This window comes from Diadema antillarum, unplaced genomic scaffold, assembly GCF_040938485.1.
Source record: "Diadema antillarum isolate AM-2024a unplaced genomic scaffold, OU_Dant_1.0 scf00000182, whole genome shotgun sequence".
Taxonomy (NCBI): Eukaryota; Metazoa; Echinodermata; class Echinoidea; order Diadematoida; family Diadematidae; genus Diadema; species Diadema antillarum.
The window spans coordinates 1,389,259-1,416,491 of NW_027271071.1; the positions used below are offsets into that span (position 1 = coordinate 1,389,259).

General features: G+C 37.5%; 1 pseudogene; it reads right to left on the reverse strand.

Annotated features, from left to right (window-relative positions):
• Nucleotides 1-524: 524 nt before the first annotated feature.
• LOC139723148 (uncharacterized) overlaps nt 525-27,233 on the reverse strand; it is a 48,794-nt pseudogene continuing 22,085 nt past the window's right edge.

The window sequence follows — 27,233 nt, forward strand, 5'->3', positions numbered from 1 at the left end:
TTCCGACAAAGCCTCTACTGCAGTGTAAAACACAAAATTTAAAAGCAGTTAAAAAAATCCCGACGACGTCACCAGACTACATTGATTTCACAGGGGCTCGGATCACTGAACGATAACATTCCTCGGTCACGACCATTTACGGACTTTGGGAAACTCATCTCATTTCATAAATTCAAACCAATAAGGAGAGCTACTAATACAGTTGCAACTATCAATAGGACCATTGAGTATCACAAGAACATTCTTCCTTATAAAGAAAGAGAAAAAAACGGCACAATGAATAATTGACTTCAGCAATATTTTCATTTGGTTTGCATTGAAATACATAGAATGAAATATTGGTGCATTGCATGATACGATATCAAGTCATGGAGCCCTGCTCGTTTCATTTCTATTTTTTATAATTGAATACTCCCTCTGAAGAACATATTACGATTAATTCGAATTGAAACTTTGTTTCACAGTTGAGCCATACGTAGCCAGTATTCGTGGCATGGAATGAAGCTAATACATTGCGAGTCCGGTCTTGGAATTGTCCCTTCACGGCTGGATACACACGAAACTGAAGAACGCACAAACACTGACGGCACCACATCGCTTCAGGGTGAGTGAAAGAGCGGGCGAGCCGTCGTCAATGCGGGAACAGTTTGCCTTCCGACGTCTGCACCTGAAGCTTCCGCCGTAGCTGTTTCCTGGTCGTGATCAGCCACGACCTTCTCGACATCTTGAACAGGTTCGACGTCCTGGAGACCCTGTTCGTCGCCGACTCCATCCTCGCCGCTCGGTTGTGATAGATCTCGTCGCTGGCTGGATCGGCATCGTCGCACTCTGCGTGATCCAACACGCTCATGATCGAACCGCTCTTCGTTGAGCCGTGCACTCCCGGTCTCACAAAGTCCTTTTTCTTCAAGCTGCACACAATATAGCAGCCGCACATCACCAGGAAAATGAAAATGGTAAGAGCAGAAAATGAAAAGGTGCACGTTGTTCAGTTGATAAGTTAAGTCAAGGTCAATGATACGGGGATGTACAGCGCTAAGCCAGGTTGACGCTTTAGGTGAGTTACGTCAGAAAGGAAAAGGGCGGGTAAGAAAGGGAACGCGGACTGATGTTAGGGGTGGTGATGGTGTTATGGGGTTTTCTTTTTCGGTCAGGGGTAGTTTTCTTTCATGCATATTGCATATGTGATGAAAGACTGATAGAGAGCTGGGATTTGCCGCGAGATGGGGATAAACTGAAAATTTGGAAGGAGGTAAAAGTGATCGCCGACAAACGAAAAAGATAAAGCGACTGCTGCATTTCACTGCTTCCCATTTTCGTCACCAATGACGACCAGGTTTCCTACAGAGCACACTCTGGCTATATGTCATCACTTGTCACGATTGGTCTCTTAAACGCGCTCCTGGGTCTCCGCCTGAAGGAGCGGGACGACCGTGAAGACCCAGGCCGGTCTTGCGAGCTGGAAATGGAGAGGGAAGGAGGAGAATATTCAAAAGAATATGGGGTAGGACTTGCAGGTCAGGAGAAAGAGAGAAAAGACACATTTTATCTTCTTTCGGTAAATTTGGAAAGATAATTCGATATGCTCCAATTCCTTTCTAATATTTTAGTCACTAGACGCATCAGTTACAAATAATGATTACATTAGCGCCCGGATACTAACATTTTCGTCAACCTCACGAGTATTGTGATTATACAATAACATTGAGTTCGAAATTGTTAAGAGAGGCTTTCAATTTGGTCTTCGTTAGCGAAGTGATGCGTCAGACTCGATGTTAATTAAGATAAATGGCAGTTTGATTAAGGAAAATTCATCATGGTTAATCGGGCTTTTCATCATTATTCGTTAGAGTTTGGAAAAGTATACCCAGACAACTGACGTTATTAAAGGGACTACGAAGTTAATCGTTATTTTTGCAGTCGTGCACGAGGACTCAAGAGTGACGTAAAGCGGGCTATAGTGTTTGAAAATACTCTGGTGATGAGTACAGCAAGCAGTGAGATGTTGACAAGAAACTATCACTTTCACAATCACTGTTTGCGTGAACAGGAGATAAAGACTTTCTACTTTTGGTTATTGGTGCTGTAGCTAGCAGTACTAGTAGGGTGAGGAGAAGGCATAGCATAGATTAACTTTTTTGCTTGTTGTTGTTTTAGCAATCGGGATTAGGTATTAACCCTTTGTATGCTTTGAGTGACGATCGGCACAGAAAGCCCCATAGCGTTGCACACACTGTCCAAAGTCCCTAGCATAGAAAGGGTTAAGCAAGAAGCGGGGGTATACGAGGGACACACGTGCACAGAAAATGCAAAGCAGAGTATACTATACGTTCGGCGTGTGTTTTCAAATCACATAAACACACACAATTACAAAAATACACACAACAACCACACACAATGAAATACTCGCGTGGCGTCAGTGCAATACAACACTAAACTACATTGGTTGTACTAGTAATCACACGCACAAGTTCAAAGAGTGTTCGAACTCCTACAAAATGTCTGGAGTTTGTACACATCCCGTCTGCGAGTGAGCGTCACAAAATGTGACGACATGAAGCTGATGATAATTATGGGTATCACACGCAACTCTTTTTTTTTTGGTTTGATATTTTGTGGGTTTTCCAACACGTGACGAGGTGATACTATAAAGGTAGAAAATCTTGTTTGTCCACAGAATGTGTTAATTTCATATCAAAGCGTGTGACACCCATTAAGAGGACAAAGACAGTAATTTACAAGTTAAATGGCAGTTGTCACATAAAAACGAAATCAAAGTACTCCGAATGACGAAGTACCATTTTCAATATGCATGAAATATCTCAATGCAAATGCTCTGATAATAACAACGAGAAAAAAAAAAAACAACGTTTGGTAGATCATAACAATTATCGCTAGATTCGAATGCAGGTGTATATACATTGTCCGAGTTCCGAAAGCTGTATGAAGGAAAAAATAATCGCAAGAATATGGCATGATCCATGACAATGTCTTGGCATTTTCTTTTCCACATGCTAATTACGAATTTCTGGTCAAAATAAGTTGAACAAAGCCATAATGTATGTTTCTTTTAGGATGAATTTGGCAAATGAAGCAAGGAATGATTGCAAACTGAAAACAAAAGGCTTTTAAATCAATCAACAGACGGTGAAAAAAATGAATAGAATTGTATGCTCCGTCTCATAAGTCCGTGATTGTATAATTCAAAATAGGAAAGGAAAAAGAAAGAGAATATGACATGATGTATTGCAAGCATAACCTGCAAGATGATTACCTTTATCACGTGCCAATAATATAATTTCTGGCCAAATAGGTGAAATGATAATCACTAAATGTCACGAAATGAAATTGGGTAATGTAGCAATGAAAAGATTTTAAAATACGAACACAACGAGTAATTTTGACGAACCAAAATTAATATGAACTGCATTCGGAACTGCAATGAAACGTGATTTATGTGCATATGAATATATACGTAAAATGAATGATGATTGCACCTCATGGAGGTTGCATGAAACTCAGAGTTGCAATAAATACGGATGAACCTGCAGTCAACCGCGTGAACTTGTTCCAATATACATGTATATATATATATATATATATATGTATATATAAGCTCTTAAAAGTGTGTGCAATGTGGCATTAATCAGCTCATGAAAACGGAAATATTCGGTGAGATTAGTATCTTATATTGGCAGAAAGTAAGAGGTTACAAGGGCAAAGAGTTCTATAATCGTGTAAGTTTCATGCACTAAATCATTACTAGCATAATACATGTACAACACATTGCAAACAACTAAGCTAAGTGCTTTTTTGTTGTTGTCTCCAAAACTTGCTTCGTTCACTTTTTTTCTATTTTGTCTTCCTCTTTTTTTACCTATTCCGACTTTCTGGTTTCCGTCACTGGGAGCTGGGTGTAACCTCACTGATAGCTTCCTAAGGTTTGAAATGATATACCATGACAACCACACAGTAATGCATGCAAAAGATCGATAAGGTAAATCATCCACGGCAAACTCATTGTATAACCATGTATTCTAGTCCTTTATGTCCTTGCAGGTCTATCATGATATCATAATCAAGTCGTTACACCGTGTGTTGTAAAACGGATCGGTGGTGCAAACCTCTTTGGGAATTTTAGTCACGGAGTAAAAACACAAAAAACACACGTTAAGTGTCTGGTGTGGGGGACTCGGAGGGCTGTGTATTGCGAACGTAGCTGAAGCCAGAGTAAAGTAATTGTACGGTTCCCAACTGATCCACCGTACACGGTTTGCCGCCTTCCGGTCAAAGTGCCTCAGGTTTGAGCAGATACCGAGAGAGGATCGTCGAACTCGAAGTTTGTTTCAGCGTTGGTAACGTCGCCTCCTACTCTAAAAAGCTTTTAGTGTCAACTTCTTTACTAGGCAACTTTTTTCATACCCGACCTCTTTCTTCTTCTCTCTATTCACAAAGACGATGGCAAACGCCCTCAACTGACTGCACTGTAAAAACATCGGTGTTAGATTTAACACCACGGGTGTTAAATCTAACACTGGTCAAACTTCAATAAAGGACCACACCCACAGGTGTTAAAAATGTACTGTGATGGTGTTGAAAAGTGTTCACCTGACACTTCGTGGTGTTAATTTGACACTGTACCTGGTGTTATTTTGACACTGTACTGGTGTTAATTCAAAAATGACACCACATGGTGTTGATTTGATATTTGTTGGTGTTAATATCAATGTTTTAACACCCGTCCAGCTTCAATAAGAGACCACACCAGCTGGTGTTACTTTGGTGTAAATTTATTTTCACATTTTTTCAAAAATCTAGTATTCTAATGTAAAATTCTTGATCGTCTTGTTTAAATTAAAAATCAACAAGAAGTGCAGTTACTTAGAAACTCTTCAAAAAACAGTTTAAAATTTGGAAATGACACCCGGAGGTGTTAATTTAACACCTAAATTTAACACCAGCTCGGTGTTCACTATTTAACACCGGACTTTTTGCAGTGTGTGTTGTCTAATTCTGTCCAATGCCCAAACTCTAAATGATTCGAAAAGAAATCACGGACGCCCTTCCCAACCCCCGATTAAAAAAAAAAAAGAAAAGCATGTCTGAACGCACGAAGAGCCCAAAGGATTAACTACATATTCTGATACACCTGTACAATCCCTGAAAATATGGAACAATACATTTGTCAATGAAAAACGGAGAAGAAAAAAAAGTAGACCTACCATTTATGGATTGCCATGACGATAATGGTTATTGCCAATATTGACGTCACACCCGCAACGGTTGATAGCACTATCGTTAACGTCTTTTCGGCCTCGTCCGAGCGGTCACCCTCCCCGTCACCCGCCTCGGTCGTGGGCACGATCTCTTCGATCTCGCGCCCCTCGAGAGCAAACAACGTGAAGTTTGTTGTGACGCGCAACGAAGCTTTGATGCTGGCAAACTGGTAGCCTAGTGACGTCAGCAAGAGACCCTGCGTGAGGTAGCCCTTGTCTGAAAAAGGAAAAATTAAAAAAAAATACATACAAATTACTTATCTCACGAGAGAGGTCCGATACAATTTTCTGCAACAGATGGAAATTCTGATGCCAGCTTCATACACCATGTCAAGTTTTACACAATTTCAGGGGCCAGATTTCTTTGAGGCGTGAAACGTTGCCTTCACTTGCTTAACTACGTTGTTGTTATTTTTTTGCCCGCACATAATTAAAAGACTGTTCCTCTGTTTTGAAAGGGACGAAAACTTTAAAAAAGAAAATGACTCATTAGTTTCTTCGGGGCCTAACACGGAAATAGATGTGTAGAATTAAGACTCTCATTGCACTAATGGTATTCCACTAGAAAAGCAAAGATGACCGAAATGATCATAACAATGACATCGACAAAGAACAAAAACAATGTTGGTAGCACCTTATAATTTTGACGACGATGATGATGTAAATGACGAAAGTGATAAGTAATGACAAACACGGACGACAGCTCCTGCTGAGTCTTGATCCCAGCAGAAAAGTGTAACTTGAACATCTTAATTTTTTTTTTTTTGGTGATATTCCGGGGGGGGGGGGGGGGGGGGGGGACAAGGGCCGCTTAGTTAAAAACAAGCAAACAAACAAACAAGCAAAAAAAAAAAAAACTGTAATGTGGGTATTCATGGCTGGCCCGACTCCTTCCACTGATCACAAGGGTACGTCAGAAACCAAGGAAAAGTGTCGGTCAGCAAATTATTAAGCACATTAAAGAGTACACTCGAAGGTAACGGTCAACTCCAGTCGATATTCTTCGGCTGTGTGTGTATTTACATAGAGATCAGTTATTAAGCTGTACACAATTCATCACGGAGATTTTCGAATACAAAATCCGAGTCGGGCTAGCCTTCCCACTCCCATGGTATCCCCAAGCGACCGGGCTTTTAAAGGACACCAAAACCCTAATTTTAATGTGGATTGAGTGAAAGGCTAAGAAATATGACTTTGAAGACATCAATGAAAGTTCGAGGAAAAGTAGACAAGTCATTCAAAAAAAGTTATGAATTTTCAAAGTTTTGGTGCCGCCAATACCTGGAATACTGGTTAAGGAGACTATTCATGACTTCATGACATTATTATGGACAACAATATAAAGAAAACACAAGGAAAATTCCACAAGATTTCATTTTTCATGTTAAGGGTATTATCATTCCTTCTGCTCTCTGAAAGAGGTCAGTCAAGTGCTCTTTTATTACCCTAGAAAAGTGAAAATAATTATGTTGATTTTTTTCTTCATATTTTCTTTATATTGCTGTCCAAAATGACATCATGATTTGTAGTAGTCTTCTTATCCAGCAATGACGGCACACAAACTTTTAAAATTCATCACTTAAAGTGAATTGATCGTCCGATCTTCTTCAAATTTTCACTGATGTGGTCTACTAATATTGCTGCTTTCACTCAATCCACATTTGTAGTCATTATGATTTGGGGATTTGGTTTCCTTTAAGCTGCTCTGATCTCCTTGCCTAGGGTTCTTCCGCATATGTATGAATACCTGTGCATATTGGTGAGTTTCGCGGGGGGTGGACCAGCATATCAACTTTGAACTCGTTGTCGTTGATACGGACGGGGAACCCTTCGGCTGCGCGCACGTGACTTCCGTTGATATAGGCCGGTACTTTGGTCCTGATGAATGGGTGAAAAAGAGGCATTTAATATTTCATTAACACATGATTAATTGAAAGACTGTTTTACACGTGAAATTATTGGCAACGATAAGGGATCAATATAAAGAGAATATATCTACATCTATATCTATATCTATATCTATATCTATATCTATATCTATATCTATATCTATATCTATATCTATATCTATACCTATATCAATATCTATACCTATAGCTACAGCTACAGCTATATCTTTATCTATATCTATATCTATATGCACATCTATACATATACCAATATAAGGTCTTATTTACCCAGGATAGACTCTTCAGTGTTGCCACTGCTCTACCAGAGGGCCCTGCTATTATTATTATTATCCTAGCATTGCCAAGTACCCATTTGTACATCTGGGTCGAGAGGGACATAGTGGGTAAAAACATCTTGTCCAAGGACGTAAGCACTGGGCGGGATTCGAACTCGGGTCCTCCGATCGGGAGTCGGGAGTCTTATCCACTATGCCACAGCGCCCCCACAATATATTTATATCTATATCTATATGCACATCTTTGCATATATCAATATCTATATTCATATTTATATCTACATTTTTATCTATCTATCTATCTATATCTACCTACCAATCCTCTGTCTATCAATTTCTACACATACACATTTCTGTGTATTTGTCTTTGTGCGAACACAATACAGAGAGAGAGAGAGAGAGAGAGAGAAGAAACGATAGGTAAATATTGTTTATATCTTTCTATTTACATATCCGCCAACATAACATATAATATTAAAGACTAAAGTGTGTCCACTTTGATAGTGCCCAGGCAAACAATCACAGCATATCACTATAACCTGGACAATATTTTTCATTACTTTGCAGCAAGACGCAAAAATGTGGTGACAGTTGTAGAATCAAAGAATCAAAGACGATAAAAGACAGTAGAATAGATCGCATGTGATAGAAACACACAAGCCTACAGTGAAGTGTGTAAGGAATTATTGAGCATGATGAAGGTTTGATGGCAAAAGGAGTTAACTCCATTCTTGTTTATTTGAAATATTTGCAATTAAAGCTGCTAAAAATAGAGAAACAAAAAAGAAAATATGTGGGGTCTTTTTATAGTCACAACCTCAAGAATATTCCTTGGTATGTAAAAAGTGAGGAATCACTGGATTTTTTTTTCATTATACTGATGGATTTACTTTACAATGTTGTAAAAAGGTGTTAACTCGTTTTGTGACCAAACTCTTCTTATAAAGGAAGTGAGATACCTGTTTAAGAGAAGATTTCCCACTTGGAGACAGCACTTCGTGGGGTACTGTGAACAATAGGCGTTTAACGCCATTGCAATGAGTGCTTTCACCACAGATTTACTGGCTTCCCACTGTAGAAAGGAAAACAAAAATACATAGACAACAGACATGATACATGACGAATTACGCAGTAATAACTAAAGTTGTTATTGTCTTTTTTTTTTCATTGCACTCTCTTTCTCTTATCTATCGAAAATCTTTCACTAAAAATTTTCAAGCTTTAGTAAATCGATAAAAAATGAATCTCAGAAATGGAATTCTAGGTTTGGCGACTCTCGCTAATCATGGTCGACCCCATCCCCCACCAACCCACCGCACCCATCCCCCCCAAAAAAAAAAAAGCGCAATATCTTGTATAATATGGCAACATTGGTTTCCTGAGGATTGACAAAAAAGCAAAAAAGTATTGATTACCAAATCCTTATGAATCCTGAGAAATGAAGGAACTTTGCACATGCATATGGAAAATAAAAGCATGTTTTGACTTTTCGGTAATTACCCCATGAAGACGAGTAATCAAGAGGTATCTCTAGGAAAAAGAAAATTGAATCTACTCCATTTGCAGCTGTTACCATTACAAATACAATGGAAACACTTATAGCTGTCTCTGTTCAACAACAGACTCTTCGTTACAATTTGAAAATAAACCAAACTGTCTATACCAAACCAAGTTGGTGGCGCTGCTCCTTAAATATTGGTCTTGATATTCAGTCTGCTCTACAGCTGTGATTTGTATAATTGTCAAGATTCTAAGTTCCTGCTACAGGTGCATGCGTAGAAGTCCCCATTGACATTTGGCAGCTATGGGGATTAAGTGATCATTAACCTCCTTTTTTCCCCTCTGGTAATATAGGCATTTCCCCTGGCTTAGCGGAAGAGTGTTCCTCTTCAGATCTCTGTTGTCAATGGGACGTCTCAAGCGGAAACAGTCCGGATTTACAAATTAATCACCCCATACATCTACAGCCGGGGTGATGGCAAAGTTCGAATAAAAAAGAAAGAACAACAATGACAGCATCAGAATACGCCCTAGTAATTTGAGGTGCTAATGCAATGAAAAGAGTGGCGTGCGTGAGTAGGGAGAAGAAAGAGTATATAACGGTAAGGAAGTGACATTTCTACTAGGGTCTATCAAGAGCCGGAAAATGACACAGATGTCAGAAATTCGCCTAGAGGTTAATGTGAAATTCCAGCCTGTATTCGAGATGGCTGTAAAGGGATGCTATAGTTTTGGTTTAGATGAGAATTCATCTTTTAACTTTTTGCGATACAATAAACCACTCTTAAGAAATATTCATGAGATTAATTTTTAAAAAAAAATGAAAATCGGTCCAAAAACAACAGCCATTTCAAAACATATTTCATCAAATAAACTTTTAATCTATCTTAGAATTGTATGCTCTTTGATATTTTTTAAAGTGGTGTTTAATTATATCGCAAACAGTTGACACCTAAATCCCCACCTCAACCAAAACAATACAATATTAATCGAGTAGAGTCAAACAAAGGGAAAGTCGCAATTTCAACAGAATAAAACAAAGAATCAGCACGTTATGGACATAATTTATAAAGTTTCACCTGTTTTTATGGCATACTGTTATCAGTAACAACCACATAAATGCAAACGGTAAGAGGTTACGATTGGATATGTTCCCTCATCGATCCAGGCATAAATCTTCACCAAATAGACTACTAGTACCCTCTGCATTAGAATGTTATCAAGTAGAAATATTTTGGATTGAATTAAAATCAAAATTGAAGATTGTTGTTTCAATAGCCAATTAGCATCGTTGACTTGTAGGGTAGGCTTGTATAGTTGCTATGTCATAGACAGATAACATGAATTTCATTATATATATATATATATATATATATATATATATATATATATATAAGACATCTTCATCTGAACTTACTTGCAACTGTGGTTGAGAGTAATATCAACAATCAGTAAAAACTTGTGAAAGTCTAAAATTCCACAACTTTCTTGCTTTAAGTCCAGTATTTTGATGAGTTTTGAGATGAACAATTCTGTTCGTTCGTGGTGTTTGCTCAATAATAATTGTTATGGTCAAGTCATAAAATAATTTGGAATTTCTGATTGAGAGCTACCCGACTTGTAGATAGCGTAGGCCTTTACAAGTCCCCATAACTACATCACATCCGAAACCACCTACATCGTTTTGTCATTCCTACAACTGTGAACATTGATGTAAAGCGACCTGGCAATGCACGTATGATATCATTTATTATTTGTCAGGTCGTCAACTTGAAAGGCGAGTTTTGATTTCACCGCCACAACTACCTGGCCTAACAGTGCCTAACCAATTTTTCATACCTCTTTTTCCCCTTAAGATTATTATGTATACAAAGAATACACGTGGTCATGGATTCTATAACTGCTTCAGTTCTCCAGAACTCCAGTTCTGCAAAGACCAATGTGCTCGTGGACTTGAATCGACTTTTATGGCTTTCGCTACTCAACGCTCAAATGGGACAAGGACAGGCAAAGCAATTAGCGGAAGGAGAATTGTATTGTCTCGGAAGTAACGACAAGTAAAGTAGGCGGTAGCTCCAACGTCCCGACAGTCATGTACATGTGCATACAATGTTAAACAATTCGAATTAACACTCTTAAAACATCCGAGTCAGAACTGACCCGGAAAGGGTCCGTCGGGGTCACACCCCGTCCCGGGACAGAAATGAAAAGGAATGGGTCAGATATGACCCCATTCAGAGTCATGAATTGGGTCAGGGTGAACCCATTCCGGGTCTTCATGACCAAATTCCAAGTCATTTTTGACCCGGAACGGGTGTGTCCCCAACGGACCCGATTTTCGGTCAGTTTTGACCCGGATTTTTTTTAGAGTGAATGATCTGTGAGTTTCCTCAGTCACTCTGAGGTACAATGAAATTCACAACAGTTGTACAAAAAAATGACAATGGTGATAATAGTAACAGTAATAATAATAATGATAATAATAGCAATATCAATAGTGATAGTAATGATATTAATAAGGATACTAGTTCTACTATTGATAGTAACGATAATAATAATACAATATTGAATCGATATTCAATATTAACTGTGAGATTATACAAAAACAACAAACAACCCACTTTTGAAAAAGAAATGTGATAAAAAGGGAAAGGAAAAGCATTCCATATCAGTAATTTGTACCTGATTCATGTTCCCGTTCAGATAAAAAATGACGCCATGGTCCAGCTCTGTTGTAATGTCTGCAAAAATATAAAAGGTTAAAATCACAACAATCATATAAAACAAATATTGAAGAAGAAACTTGTCTATGAGTTAATGAAAGCACTCACATGTTTTTTAGACAAGCTGGTTTTGTCGTTAACAATGAAGGACAACCAAGAAAGACTCTGCGCGAGAAAAAAAATGAAAAAGAAAAAAGAAAGGAAGAAAGAAAAAGAAAAAACAAGGAAAAACAATTCAATGGGATTTTCTTTATTTTCAGAAATTATGACGGTTGATTAATAAAATATGTCTAGAACTCGAATGACAAATGCGCTTATAATGAATTAAAAATGTCTGTTCAAGATCAATGACATTCAGTTTAGTGTGCATCAATGACATCATAATCATCACATAAACGCAAACAAGGCAGGGTAAAAAGTAAAATGCATGAGTTGATAAAGCAACATTATTGTTACGACATCTAAGGAAAAAGTAAGTGGAAAGACGTCTTGAAAAGAAAACAGCAAAGCCTATATTGGTATGGGAAGGTTAAAGGAAACCAAAACCGAAAGAGAAATGTGGACTGAGTGAAAGTAGCAACATTAATAGAACACATCAGTGAAAGTTATAGGAAAATCGGACAATCAATGCAAAAGTTGTGAATATGTTAAAGATTTGGTGTTGGATGCTGGATGCTGGTGCTGTATGAGGAGACTACTAGAGTTCCTGACGTTATATGTGGACAATGATATAAAGAAAATATAAAGTGAATTCCACAAAAATTCATTTTTTTAATGAAAATTACACATTCCATCAACTTGATACTGACATATGTTATAGGTAGTAACTGTTCCCCCTGCTTTCTGAAAGCGGTTAGTCAATTGCTCTTTCATTATGCAAGAAAACTGAAAGCATGTCGAATTTCCCTTATAATCTTCTTTATAATTCTTGTCCACGCATGACTGATGTCATAAACTCAAGTAGTCTCCTCATCCAACGGTTCCAACACCAAATCTTTAAAAGTTCACAACTTTTGCATCGATTGTCCGATTTTCCTAAAACTTTCACTGATGTGTTCTACTAATGTTGCTGCTTTCACTCAATCAACATTTCTCTTTGGGTTTTGCGTTCCTTTACAGTTATTCATCACCTGTCGCAACTTACGCTGGCACTCGCGACCCTCGTAGCCTACAATGCAGGCGCAGCTGCAGTCGGTGCCGCGTACAATGCCGTTCTTGCACTCCCGGTCCACGCATGGAACTTCCGTGACCGTCGGCCGTTTGCGCCCCTGGCCACTTGCCGGACCTGGAGGCGTGGGCAGGTTGGAGCCCAGTACGGAGTTCGTGGCGAAGGAGTCCGTGACTGCTGGGGATGACGTCATCGGCGGATCCGTAGGGCGGACTTTTGAGACAGAGGAAAAAAATATGTAAGCATTATTTTTACTATAAATAAAGAAATCTCTTTATGAGACAAGATATTGATGTATCTTCCAAAGGAGGCGGCTACAAGCAACCGATAGAAATGCACGAGGGGGGGGGGGGGGAGGGGGTATACATTCATGGGAATGAGTGTACATTCTGGCTATCTATATGTCATTTAGAAACATCTTTCGATCAGTGTTTTCATTTCATCATTGCAAACAAAAAATAAGGAATTCATGTCAGCATGCAGAGGAAGGGCTCCCTCTATCGACAGTTCATTTCAAAGGTTATAGCCATCTGATCTACAGGACTGAGGGGCAGACTTACCACATGTAGTATTTCCGTCCGCCGGAGCTGTTGGAAAGTTGAGGAGCAATAAAAGATTGGTAAAGAATCACATTGAGTATCACTTTACATGAATAAATCGATCAATTATGTTCTGCTATAGGTAGTATCAAAATCACTACTGCAGTATTATGATAGCAGGCAAAGCCACTTGAATACCCACGTGATTATCTGATTTTTTTTCCCTGCATGCAATGATTTTAATGATAAGTTTATATTAACTCTATACAAGAATTTGAATACTACTACGGAGTATCTCTCGTTTCCGATATATTAAGTCCTGGCTGACAGTTTTGTTCAGGAAAATTTATTGTAATCAAGATTCTTTAAGAATTAATCTTTAAAAACTTAAAGATTTATGGATAGGTACGGGTGGATTATTATCACTTCCTGTTCCCCTTCTTCCTCCTCCACCACCCCCCCCCCAAAAAAAAAGAAGAAGAAACAAACAGAACTAAATATCAAAGTGTCAACTGAAAATTAAAAATCCAATAATTACGCATATAAGAACAAACGTATAATATTAATATCTGTAGAAATTTCGAAATCACTTTCATTTCGTAGCACGGATGTCCAGTATTACATTAAAATCCTGAACGGGCAAACAGAACAAATCATTGCTTTTCCATAAGCATGCAGAACAACCGATATGACGAAACAATTACGCATAGAGTCAATGTACCTTCATCAGTATAAGCACAAAAAGGACTCTAATCAAATTATAGGTTATGCACAGAGCTATAGACTTTCTGGGTTCTAAACAGATGAACACCATTGCCTATTTAGACTTTCATTGGTTACGTGTCTGTCTGATGGAGCGTGCTAACTGCGAGTTAACCCCCTATGGGCAGATGACGCAATCCTTTCATAATCATGGATTAACTAAGTTCATATTTGTATTCTCACTAGCCCTCACTCTGACAATGTGAGAAATGTGGCTGAAAACGAGAGTACTGCCATTATTGGCAGCTTCCGAAAAAAAAAAATCTACCCGAGAGACAGTGAGAGGGTAAAAAATAATATTTCTGTTCATTAAAAGATTCCTCTGGTAATTTTAGAACATTAGTGGTTTGAATCATGGCAAAACCGCAATAGGTCATCGTACCTTTATATTCTCACAACATAACACTGCCTCTGGTTTCCATAGTGACAGCAACCACGGGGGGAGGGGCGTGAAAAAAATGGGGGCTTGTTCGACTGGTTTTATCTATACTTGGAAACATCATACTCGATTAATCATAAGATACCCCGTGGAGAAGATGCCAGGAAATAATTAATCAGAAGGTCCTACACCTATAAAGTATACGCATGACATTCTACAATGCATCTTTCATGCAGGTTAGTGTCACAGCCAACAATGATTATGTTGTATATACCTTGTCACGCATATAAAACCACGCCTTTAATAGAGAGGCTCGATTAGGGGTTGAGGACTATTCTACAATAGTATCAGCGACCAAGTGTCTTATTGAAAAAAAAGGATCAGGTACAAGCGAAGAAAAAAAAGTATGAGAGATAACAAAAAATCAAGTATGAATTATATGCGTATTGTAGTCGTGTTTGCGAATTACAAGTCGCATTATATTTTTTTTCTTTACGCTCGAATTAAGCATGTCCTATGCAATAGTCTCCCGCAGTATAAAGGAGAAGAGTCACTCTGTATCAATTATTTAATTCTTTCCTTGTCTCATCTCTGACAACGGACCCCTGTGCAATTGACATTCCTTTCTTTTTTATGCTTTTAGTTCTACAGTTCTATGTTACCAGAGTATCGATTACCTCAGCAGAAAAAATGGGAGAACCACGTAGATTATTTTCCAAGAAAATTTTCATTTGTGAGAGTTGAAACGAAAACCACTGCAGCTCCTTGAATACACAGTTTCATACAGAGCACAAGAACTTTGCTTGTACTCCACTACACTGCCTACGCACAGATTTGATGCTTTCACGCAAACCGGAAAAGTGGAGACACTGATCGATAAGGTCAAAACCATTTCGAATCTCAAGACGAAGAACAATCAATCAAACATAATACTTCGTACTAAATGAAACATTCCCAGGGCCCTGTTTTTGAAGAGTTAAAATTGATAACATAGTTGATTTCAACTGTAAGTCTGTGGCAGCCTGTGTGGTAAGGAAATTTAAAATCGATCATAATCCCTTTCGATAAAACGGGGCCCAGGACCTGTAGATGTGAGTTGTCACTGTCTGTGATTAGGTTTACTGCTTGTGTTTTCAACTTTATCTCAATAAACAATGGAATTGTAAAATACAAACACGATAAACTGCCATGCACCATGGCTCACGAAGCTGTTCGCACTTGAAATTATATAAATTTGATAACAATGCATTTTCTTTATCATATTATCGTCAACATTATGACACTCTAATAAATAGACATGGGCCCTACATATTACTATCTGTACGGCATGATCCGTCTCCGTCTGAAAATCCACAAAATAATACATACAAAAATAAGGAAACTGATGCTTTGCGATTGTAGCGGGTATTCTCCATGGTGAATTATACATACATATGTGTGTATATATATATATATATATATATATATATATATGAGATATGATATATATATATATATGAGATATGAGAAAGGAAGGAGAAATCGGTGCGTAGCTTTGACATCATTATTCCTCTTACTGTTCCTCCTTTTTGGAAAAGCGTAAGAGTTGAAAAATTGGTCTCCGCCGGGGATCGAACCCGGGTCTTTGGCATGGCATATATATATATATATATATATATATATATATAAACACAACGTTTATTTTATCTTATCTTTTCTAAAAGAAGAGGTTTATGAAACCCTTTGTAGCATTCCATGCATAGCACTTTCTATATTTTTCAACATTATAATTTATTGAAGACGTTTATTCATATGGTTCTGTAATGTTAATGGATTTCTTCATTATATACCTCTCAAACAAATAGTATATAGTATATGTATTATTTTACCTTGGCCTAAAAGAAATTACTGTCGAAGATCATTCCTATAAGTCAGCATAATAATGATAATCTTTTGCCTCCTTCAAGATTAACTTAAAACACAATCCTAAAGGGTCATCTTAGGTATAGCTAATGGCAAAATTTATCTATTATCAACGGTCATGATGGCTTATGTTGTATAGTCTCTACCGTACTGTACTTACTTCTTCACTGTCTACACTTAATTCTATCTCTTCTGTCAATGTAATTAAATTTCAAAAATTATTTCCAAAACTGGGCTTCATGGAAGACCAGATTTTAAAATCGTTGTCACTTCTGATGATGAGACTACCCGTTGTACATTGATGTATAGAACCATTTATCTTGCATGTATTCGTATCTGCTCATTTCTGACACAGAAATAAAAAAACCAATATATCATTCTAATAATTTTCATCATCTTAAAATATATTGATTATACCGATGTAGTGGAATGTATCATATAATATTATACCTTATTATCTAATATTATGTATCATATACATCATTATAAAAAGCTACTTCACTATAAAACTATTTCATTATGAAAAAAAAATATGTTGAAATAAATAATACTAATATCTATATTATATGTCATAGTTTATTATACAATTATCATATCATATTATATTGTTGCATTCACTTACAACAACATGATGCTTGTCCACAATCATGAAAGTAGTCTCTTCGATTGGCAACGCCAACGATAGTAACTTTGTTTGTGTGATTCCTGCACTCTCTATTGACGATTAAAGTGGTTTTCGACTCTCGATCAACACAATCGTGGTTAACTGCATGACAATCAGCCCTCCTCCCCGACACATCATGCTTGGCACAAACTATACGAAGATACACCTTGTTATATAGAAAGCTTCCGTATGTGCAGTGCGATGTTATAAATCACCTCGGAAACCTCAGATTTCTCCAACTGTTTCAGGTTCAACAGGAATTTAAAAAATAAGGAAACATCGACAAAAAAAAAAAACAACAACAAAAAATAATAATGAATGAAACAAAAAGCAAAGGGAAGGGACGTACTGCAAACTTGGCACATCTTCGGACAGTTTCGAGGAATTTGCGGGTGTAGTTTACAAGTCCATTTGCCGGGCCAGCCGGGCGCTTGAGTTTACATAATTTGATGCGATTCATAAACTTGCAAACCTCTGTAAGTCGACAAAATTAGCTGAAGGATTTTGGTAAAGGACATAAAAATATTTCTCTCGCAAATATTATGTGACTTTTCATTTTTTCGACAAAGCCATGCTTGCATAATATAAACCATCCTGTTCTTCCGTGTCGTGAGATAATTCGCTGTCACCCTAATTAACAGTGCATGCAACATTATACAACTCATAGTACTTGACACAGACAACGGCATGATAATTCAAAAGATTCTTACATTTTAGAAATTAGGAGTCCATTTACTTACTGACGACGCCAAGAAAATGCAAACAGATAGAAACTGAAAAGAGAACTGGGACAAGTCATCTAGGAATAGTTATTTAAAAACTAGATTATTTAGCCAATCACATTTGATCTGTCTCTTTAACACCACTGAACTTCTAAACCGTTGCCTTCTGATTCACAACACCTCACGCTGTTTAACGTTGGGCGGTCTGGAATGTGGATTTTTGCATGCCTCCATATTATATTCTTCCACGTCACCGTCAACAGTCTAACGTTACTAAATCACTTCAACAAGATTTGGTTACAGAACTTTACAGTGCAACCATGCAACACAATGCAGCATTTGATTTGGACTCCTTTAGTTCGGAAAAATTGGCTGTATCTCAAGTATCGGTTCATTCTTTACAACCTGAATAGAGGGATTGTAAAAAGACCAAGGGGGGGGGGGGAGGGGGAGGAGGGGAGGGTATAGGGTGGATTGTGTGTATGTGTGCGTGTGCGTGTGGTTTTGTGGATTTGCTTTGGTCATTTTTTTTTTGGGGGGGGGGTGTAGTAAGAAATACATTAATTTAATGTGACTCTTGACTCCAAATCGTACAGAAGGGCAGAGAAGAATAAATATTCAGAAAATGTAAAAGCCCAGACTCAAAAGTGTTTACCGCTGTGTTGTTTATGCATTCACGGGAACATTGCGCAACTATAGTGGTGTGGTTGCGAAAACTGACAGATCTGCGTGATAATTCTGCTATTAAACGACCACGCATTTCAAGTGGCTCTTTCGAGATTCAAAATACGCTAGCATTATACCTTGGTCGTCAATGCGGATACCTGGACTATTAACATTATTAAAGTGGGGACAGAAAGATAAGGTTGCTGGAATTTTGTACTTTTTCCCCTTCATTTATATTTGCCGAAGTCCGTGGTGTTAAAGAGAAATGGAGTCAAATCGCATAGACGTGCATGCGTAAAATTCTCACACTATCACACGTGATAACATTTAAAATGACGTACTTGAACAATCGGTCCCGAAATAACCACTGGGGCAGGTACAAGTGCAGTTATTTTCGTTCAGCACACCGCCGCAGTGACAGACCTGTTTGCATTCTGTGAAAAACAACAACAACAATAACACAAATAAGCATGCACGTTATTGCTGCTTGCTATGGTATATAAGATTTGACGCTTCGAGTAAAACGCCAGTCATACATGTTCAAATTGTTTAAATTGACCTCACTCAACAGGTAGAGCAAAACCATTATTGCTGTAAAACCATCTTAAAAGTGGTATGAATCTGACTAAACTTAGACAATAAAAGAAAAACTCAGAGCAATGCTCAAGTTTTTTCACGTTTCTTCCTTGCAGGGATTTGCAGCCATAACGGTATTTGAAAAACAATTTGATGAGGTACTATCATTGCTCTACAAGTCGCTTTGTTAACGTGCCCGTAAATTTGCAAAATAAAACAACAAATCATACCTTTTTTGAAATGAGGAAAAATTAATGCAGAGGGGTAGTAACTTACAGTGACTAAAGAGTTAAAAGGACGTCAATAGGGTTTTAATCGCGTGATGTTCGTTTTGCCGAAAATTCATTAATCCAAAAATGATAATAAGGTTCGTCATTTCCAAGGTCCGTCCATCCGAAAGTAAAATGAGGTTCGTTAATCCGAAAATCAATGAAAGGTGGGTGCCAATGCACCTTTGGAATTACGAACCTTATTTCATTTTCGGATAAATGAACTATCGGAATAATGAACATCACCCGATAAATCATCGACCAAAGACGAGATCTCTCTTTAACCCATGACAGAGATGTGAGACAATCATGTCACGGTCTCATTCCATTTGCATAAAGTGGTTGATTGCGGCCGACAGCAAAACCGATAGAAAACGTGAGAAGCTTTCAGATTTTACAGCATTCTTATTTGCATTCTTCAGATTGTAATGAAATTTGTTTCATTGATTTTATCTTATTCACTGTCTTGTACATAAAGCGCCTTTTTATTTTGAGGAACGCTACAAATACAAAAGTGAAGTGGATGAGGTATTGATACAGGCCTAAACTCATTAACTTTATAGTATAGAATGCACTTCGTTTCTAACAAGAGAAAGGACAGGCTCTTAAAAAGAGCAATAAAGTAATTTACCGAATAAGTGTGTATTATGTTAACAGATCAATAACGCAATAGAATAGCATTTTATGAGTGCTGTTATCTATGGGATTCAGTAACAGACAAGTCAGATACGTAAAAAGCAATCAAGGTACTTAATTGAAAATTCCAAAGGGACTCCAAAGAAACAGAGAAACAACTTTGAAAAGAAAATAATTGAAGGTCAAAACATTTTCAAAACCTCTAATTTTAAAATGTTATTTATGTTTTAAAGGGTTTCCCTTTATGCGTATCGGTGATAAGCACAGGTAAATTAATAAAACTTCCCGCCATTATAATAACAATCATATTCACAAGAATAACAACAATATTCAAAAGATACATATAAACTTTTTTACAGTTAACTACGTGCAAGACTATAAAGACAAAATTCTGCATTTTAAACGAAGTAAACAAAGCGCCTCAATTTCCCCTTGCAATGTCCCGCTCATCCGTACCTTTAAGAGTGTGTCAGAAATGTTGAACTCCAGAGCGTTCCCACACATCCGCAAAAAATAGTCCCCCATGACGCTATTTTTACATATTTCGGTGTTTACCTCTATTTCGAGACTGGACTGTAGGAAACAACCTCGGTATTGAAACAAATTCTCCTCTCCTCCTCCGTAATTATCTTCTATTCCCCGGCATTGACTTATCAAAGAACAAAATAACGCCCCCTCCTCCCGAATCTGTTTTTCCCCCGGCCCCTGACTTCCTCTCGGATGGAAAGAGTGCTTGGATACTGATGGCGGTACGTCAGTCCCTGTACCCTTGTATGTAACAAGCCATGCATGTTATTTTTATATTGTGTGTTTTTTTTTAATCCTCTGACCATAGTGACTCACTGCCAATAATCAGGGTTGTGATGAAAGAGAATTAACTGTCGGACGATAAATAATACAAAGATGAGTAATGTACTGATTTAACAAATATTCTCTTAATCCAATCATGATGTGTGCGCATGATAGAGTAGTTACAAAGAATTCTGGAGATTTGAACAAAATTTAATGAATGTGGCATGGTCATGCTTACTTTTTTTTCTTTGCTCTGCAGCAAAACGAGGTGGCAACCGTTATTCAAAGTATTCAGGCACATATCGGATATACTGAAAGAAGAATTTACCCTAGATCATTATCATGTGCACTCTAAGGGAAAAGGTATAAGGTTAGCATAAATTGGAAAGCAAGAAAAACAAATTTTATATTCGTCACGAGAAAGGAATGAAAGCCTACTTACCGCATGTAGATCCAGGCGATGTTGTGCAGTTTTCTGAAAAGTAAAATGGAAAATAGAAACGGAAATAGAAATGAAAAGTGATGAGAACCACCGAAATGATCGTTACGTAACTGATGGAGATGTGGTTGTCCATGAGAGTTCAAACAACCCATTAGTGCATCATGGCAACATTTTGGAAGAGATAAAGAAAAGCCATCAACAAGACAGTGTCTGTCTGACATAATCATAAGAACTCATCATCTCCAAAGGGTTTCAACACACACACACACACACACACACACACACACACACACATATATATATATAAGTAGGCATTGTTTATCTATTGATAAGTATTCATTTATCAATTTACTAAAGTATTTTTATATTTTTAATTATATATAGAGAGATTGACGAATGAATAGATACAAAATCGCATTTCCAAATCTGTCTAAATTTGTTAAATATGCCCTTCATCTTCGATATTTATAGAGCTGAACATTTGTTATGAGTTTGAAAGTTAATAGTATAATACTATGTTGTATATCGTATAATATACTGAGTACGTCTAAACTTTTAGAACGCTGGGTGACAAAATTACCTCATGTCACATCACGTTAACTATAATCTTCGGATGACATAGCGCAGCTCGTCAGGATACGGGGCGGGTGCGTCTATACGGGTTTTACGTCATTTTGCGGTAAGCCTAGCTGCTTCTTGGCGGAAACGTAGAAAATTACCGGAGTGCGCAATTACTTCCGGTGCAAGGGGCGAGAAACTTGCTCCTTCGTAAATGACTTGTAGCTAAGGTCCCTCCCTCCCTCTCCTCTTTTCCTTATCGCTACAAACTTAAGGAACTTATCTTTACGGTGCAACAGAGTCAAATATCCCAATTACGGCACTTCGTCCACTTCACGTACGACATTTCAATAGTGTGATGAACACTTTAGACGGATTTGCGAAAAAAAAAATGTGTATCCTTCTGCTTATCAATGAACCCCGCCTTTAATGTTCTGAGTAGTCACCATTATACCCATGCAGTATTAATTGCAAGGTGCGCTTTTACATTGCTTTATCGTAGAATGTCATTATTTGACGTTACACTGTAGAAGGCAAGCCTCACCTTCAATATCACTGCAGATTCTGATTGACATTGACTGTTTAAATTGACACCATCATCAATATAATCATAACTATGTCATGGTTGTGAATACTATTATCAAAAAGCAGAAGAATCGGCGTGTTGTGCATGCTCTTGTTGCATTGGCACTAACTCCGTTTTATGTGTTATATGTGTTAAAATATACACATACACGCAGCGGCAGATAAGTCTTGCAGAGTGAGTAATATATTACCGGTATTCTCAAAAGTAACTTCAATTGATTACTTCATTCATTCATCATTTTCAATCAATAAAACATGCATACATCAAAAAATTTAACAATAATACGATCAAATATGAGATGGCACTGTGACAGAGAAAACAAGGTTATTAATTAAAAGGGTTAATAAGAAGGTAATGGGCCTTTTTTTAAAAAAATAACTCCGGGAAAGTAAGTACAGTGCATTTTCTTTTCTTTCTGTTAACCATGATTGACAATATATAGCTATGAACAGGGAGGTGGGAAGATCTCTTCCCACCTCCCTGCTATGAATATTAGACTTCAATTGCCCCTTCATGCCACAGGCTGAATTTAGTCCATCATACCAAGCACAACGATGAAAATGATTGAGCAGTTTAAGCTACTTTTCAAAACCAAAACGAACAAAGAAACAAAACAAACAGTAAGGATGCTGAAACACGCACAAGCATTACTCGGTGCTTGAGGGTGGCAATACTCATTGTGACGAAACATGCATGTTTGTACTGAGCAGATGGATTATAGGTACCATTCCTGCGGGCACATGCTATGATTTTATAGGTGAGGCCTATATATGGTGAATTATGATCATGATCATGATTATGATCATGTCTTTATGTTACGAAGCAATGTCTGCAAAGTTGCCGTACAAGGTAATGAAGATAATGATAATGATGATGATAATGATGACAATAGTGATGATGATGATAATAATAATATCAATAATAATAATAATAATGATAATGATAATAATAATAATAACAATAATAATAATATTTATTATTATTATCATTATTATTATTATTATTATCATTATCATTATTGTTATTATTATTAAGAATAATATGATAATACATTATCATTATAGTACTGGACACACATTGTAGGTCATTAGCCGATTGCTGTCTCGTTTGAATTTTGAATAGGAAATGGTTAACGCAAGGGCGTGTCCGACAGAACAGTATATGCACATTATTTAGTGATTACATGCCTGAACTTTGATCAAAGTTTCTTCAACGTTTTAGAGTTTAAGATTAACAAGCAACTCTAGAACGATAACATTAATCAACTTTAAAATTTGGTAAGTTAACCATATGCCACAGGCACCTGTGTGTGTGTGTTTTTTTTTTTGTTTTTTTTTTAGCGTACCGAGGGCCGTTCAATTTCATCGATGATCATAATAAATTGAGATATCATGAATTCTCAATACAGTAAAGAACTATATACAAAGAAAGAGCGTGAAACTCGTGTACCCCTTTCAAAGTCCCTATTGTCAACTCCATTGTATTTCGAACGTGTGTTAGAAACGGCCATGAGCGTTTTGTGCCTGTGTCAAAACTGTTTTACCATTATATGATAGAGAGAAGGGCAGGGGAAAGGGGAAAAGAGTAGGTGAGATGGGGGTCCCGCGCCCTTCTTTCCTCTCTGGGCATTCGTCTAGCCAAGCCCCTTCCTCCTCTTCCAGACTTGACAACGAAGCGAACCTGCCCCCCTCCCCCCCAAAGAAGTGTGTGTCCCACATATAAGAATGAATGTCAGTCGTTTTCTTGAGGGGTACAGATATACGAGAGCGCGCTTTAGTAGAACAGTTGGCCTCAACCCAATCATGTGTGCTATTGTTGAGGAGACAGCGAGTACTGAAAGGTTCCCCGGTCGTTGCTTCCTTTGCTAGAGCAGCTGTCAATGCGGCGGGAAATAAAGATGTGTGACATCATACAGGGGGTATCCAACTTGTTTTAATAGAACCCGTACCGTCCGTTGGGAACACGGAGTTTGTCTTACCAAATGCCAGCGGTCACCTTTTGTCTTCTACAGGGCCTGATTAAAGGGGGTAAATGTGCAATTATAGCCCACGCTAAAAACAACAACCTTTAAAAGTCTGTGTATCTCATATCCCTCAATTATTGCGTCAATTTGAAGGGAAACAAAATAAAAATGGCTACCTTGAAAACATAATTTCAACCCGTAATCAAAGTAGGGCCTACGCGGAACTCAGCGGTTACTTCTGCCAACTTTCAAGTTAAAAAAAAATAGTGCAGCATGCAACTTCATAGCGTTATGACGTTCATTTTCATAGTTACGTCTCCATTATTATGATTACTATTCGATAAGATTTTGTTTTTGATATCAGCACCTCGAAAAGCTGGAAGAAGAATCACCACCTCTGAATTGACCACAATCTGCATTTTCGAGTTGACTTGGACAATTATAGTAAATCAAACAAACGATATAGTGTAAAAAAGGAGTGACATGAAATTACAAAGTGACATCTCGCTAGAAAAGTGATATCGGTCAGGGTTACATAACATAAATGGGGTTTAGGTAAAGCAATACTACCGACACCTTATTCGAGACTTCCCTCCATTTGCACATTCATCTTCATTAGATGTTGAAAATCAGATATGAAATCAAGAAGAAATTTATATTCTCCATAATATTGCTATAGAATTGAAATGACTCGCGTAAAACGGAGATATGATGATTTCACGACACCCTCCTAACATATTTACATCATTACAATTTCTATTTTTCATAACCGTGATTGATATTACTAGTTCTTTAAAAAAAAAAATGTCAAACTTCGAAATTCTTATTTCTGGTCTGATTTTAGTGAAGTCTCACGTTCTCTTTGCTTGACTTTACTCTTCTTAAAGGCATTATTTACCATTTGCAGATGAAACAAAACCCAGCATTTGTGCTTTAAAATAGTTCTAAAATGTGAGCTAAGGGATAGAAACAACCACTGTAAAAATTTGTATAGGTAAATTCGATGTTAAGTATTGTTAAATAAACAAAATGTGAACAATAGTTACAATAAATATGTTTCCAGACTAAACCGTCTACAGTTACGGTTCATCGAGAAAAATAAAGATATCTCCTTGCATTTTAGACTTTATCACGAAAATTTTATATGATAGGATGTTTTGTGGTACAACAGACCTACACATGTTGACATTTTTTAAATCACTGTTCCCAAAGGTAAACAGGACCTTTAAGTAAGTATGTGCGGTGTTTCCCCTCAAGACCAAACCCCATTCAAAAACTGTGAACCGCGTTAATGCTTACATTCGAAAGCCCACTTTGCAATCAGCTCTCGACGGAGGACTGAATTCCCGCCAAGTGATGCAACGTGAAACTTGGCAAGCAATCTTTGAATCATTCATATTTTCACACCATCTACCACTCTAACGTTTAACGATTTTTGGCAGTGGAGATGGTGAAAATTTAATCGGTGCCTGGAAAGTTTGGAGACCACAGCTTCTACGTGCCAACGTCTGTTACAAAATGGGTTTGCTATTATATTAATGGAGGTCATAATATTATGCTGAATCACTACACGGTCATTATTCAATTCGAATGATGTTTAAGGTACGTTTGCGACAGACGAGATAACGTTGTATCTTGAAACTAACAGAATCAAGGAGCACTTCTCTTCCTCATTGCTCAAATGAGGACAAGTTTATCATCTTATTCTCTGAAGGTAATCTAGGGGTTTTTCCCTTTTTCGCTCTCTCGAAACATGCGTGAGGTACTGTTCATATCCCAATGAGGTACCAAGTGATACCTCGACCTTGTTCATACCTTATAAGGATGCTGCTGTGGCACTGGCTACACAACTGCTTCCTTCAACCAAGTCCCTTCAAACTGTGGTGATATTGATTAGTTAGGTTAGTTATAGGACCTTTTTGTCTTAGTTTCTTTGTTTCATCCATCTAAAATGAATATTATTCGATCGATCATATAATTTCTTGCATTACGTGTGAGGGGAATGCACCCTACAAGCCAAGCTTTTTAGCATTCCTCCCCATTTCCAACATTTTTGTATACTTACATCAAACAATTTTTCTGTAAACTTATTCTTTATTTTGTATTATGATGTAATCTATGTATTATATTTTTGTAATATATTTCTATGTTTCTGTTGGAAATGAAAAATAAATGAATGAATGAATCAATGAATGATGAATGAATGAATGAATGAATGAATGAATGAATGAATGAATGAATGAATGAATGAATGAATGATATTAACCCTCTCCGTGCAGGGACTTTGGACAGTGTGTATAAGGCTTTGGGGTTTTCTGTACCAATCTATATACTCCCTGCACACGCAGGGTTAAGAACGAACGGCATGTCAGTCACGTTGTGTGTGGCATGTTTCCGCACACATTGCGTTACTACACAAACTTTGGCAATTGACCTATAATAGAAAAACACAATAACGGCTGCTGTCTAGGCAACAGCTCTCACTCGGTTGTTGTATGGTTGCCATGGAGGCACTTATTCGCTTGATTTCCATGTAATCCATTTTTCTGGCGTCTCGGAATTTATGCTCCTTATCTAAAACATCATTCAAGGCACGTCTGTCGATAATGTCATTATAGTTGTGCTACTTGGTGGTCGTGATTCAGGCTCGTATCAGACTACACTATGTGAGCAGGAATCACAGGGCGTAATTCCAAGTTGATTGTGACAGGAATGCAGTCTCAGCCAATTCGTCTCTTGGCTCTTTCCACTTCTCTTCCGTGAAAGAAAAGGAAGATACACTGCAAAAAGTCCGGTATTAAAAAAGAAACACCAAACTGGTGTGAAATTCCAGGTACTCATTAACGATGTTAGATTAACACCTCGGGGTGTTATTTCAAAATATTAAATTGTGTTTTGAATAGTTTCTTAGTTACTGATTTTGAA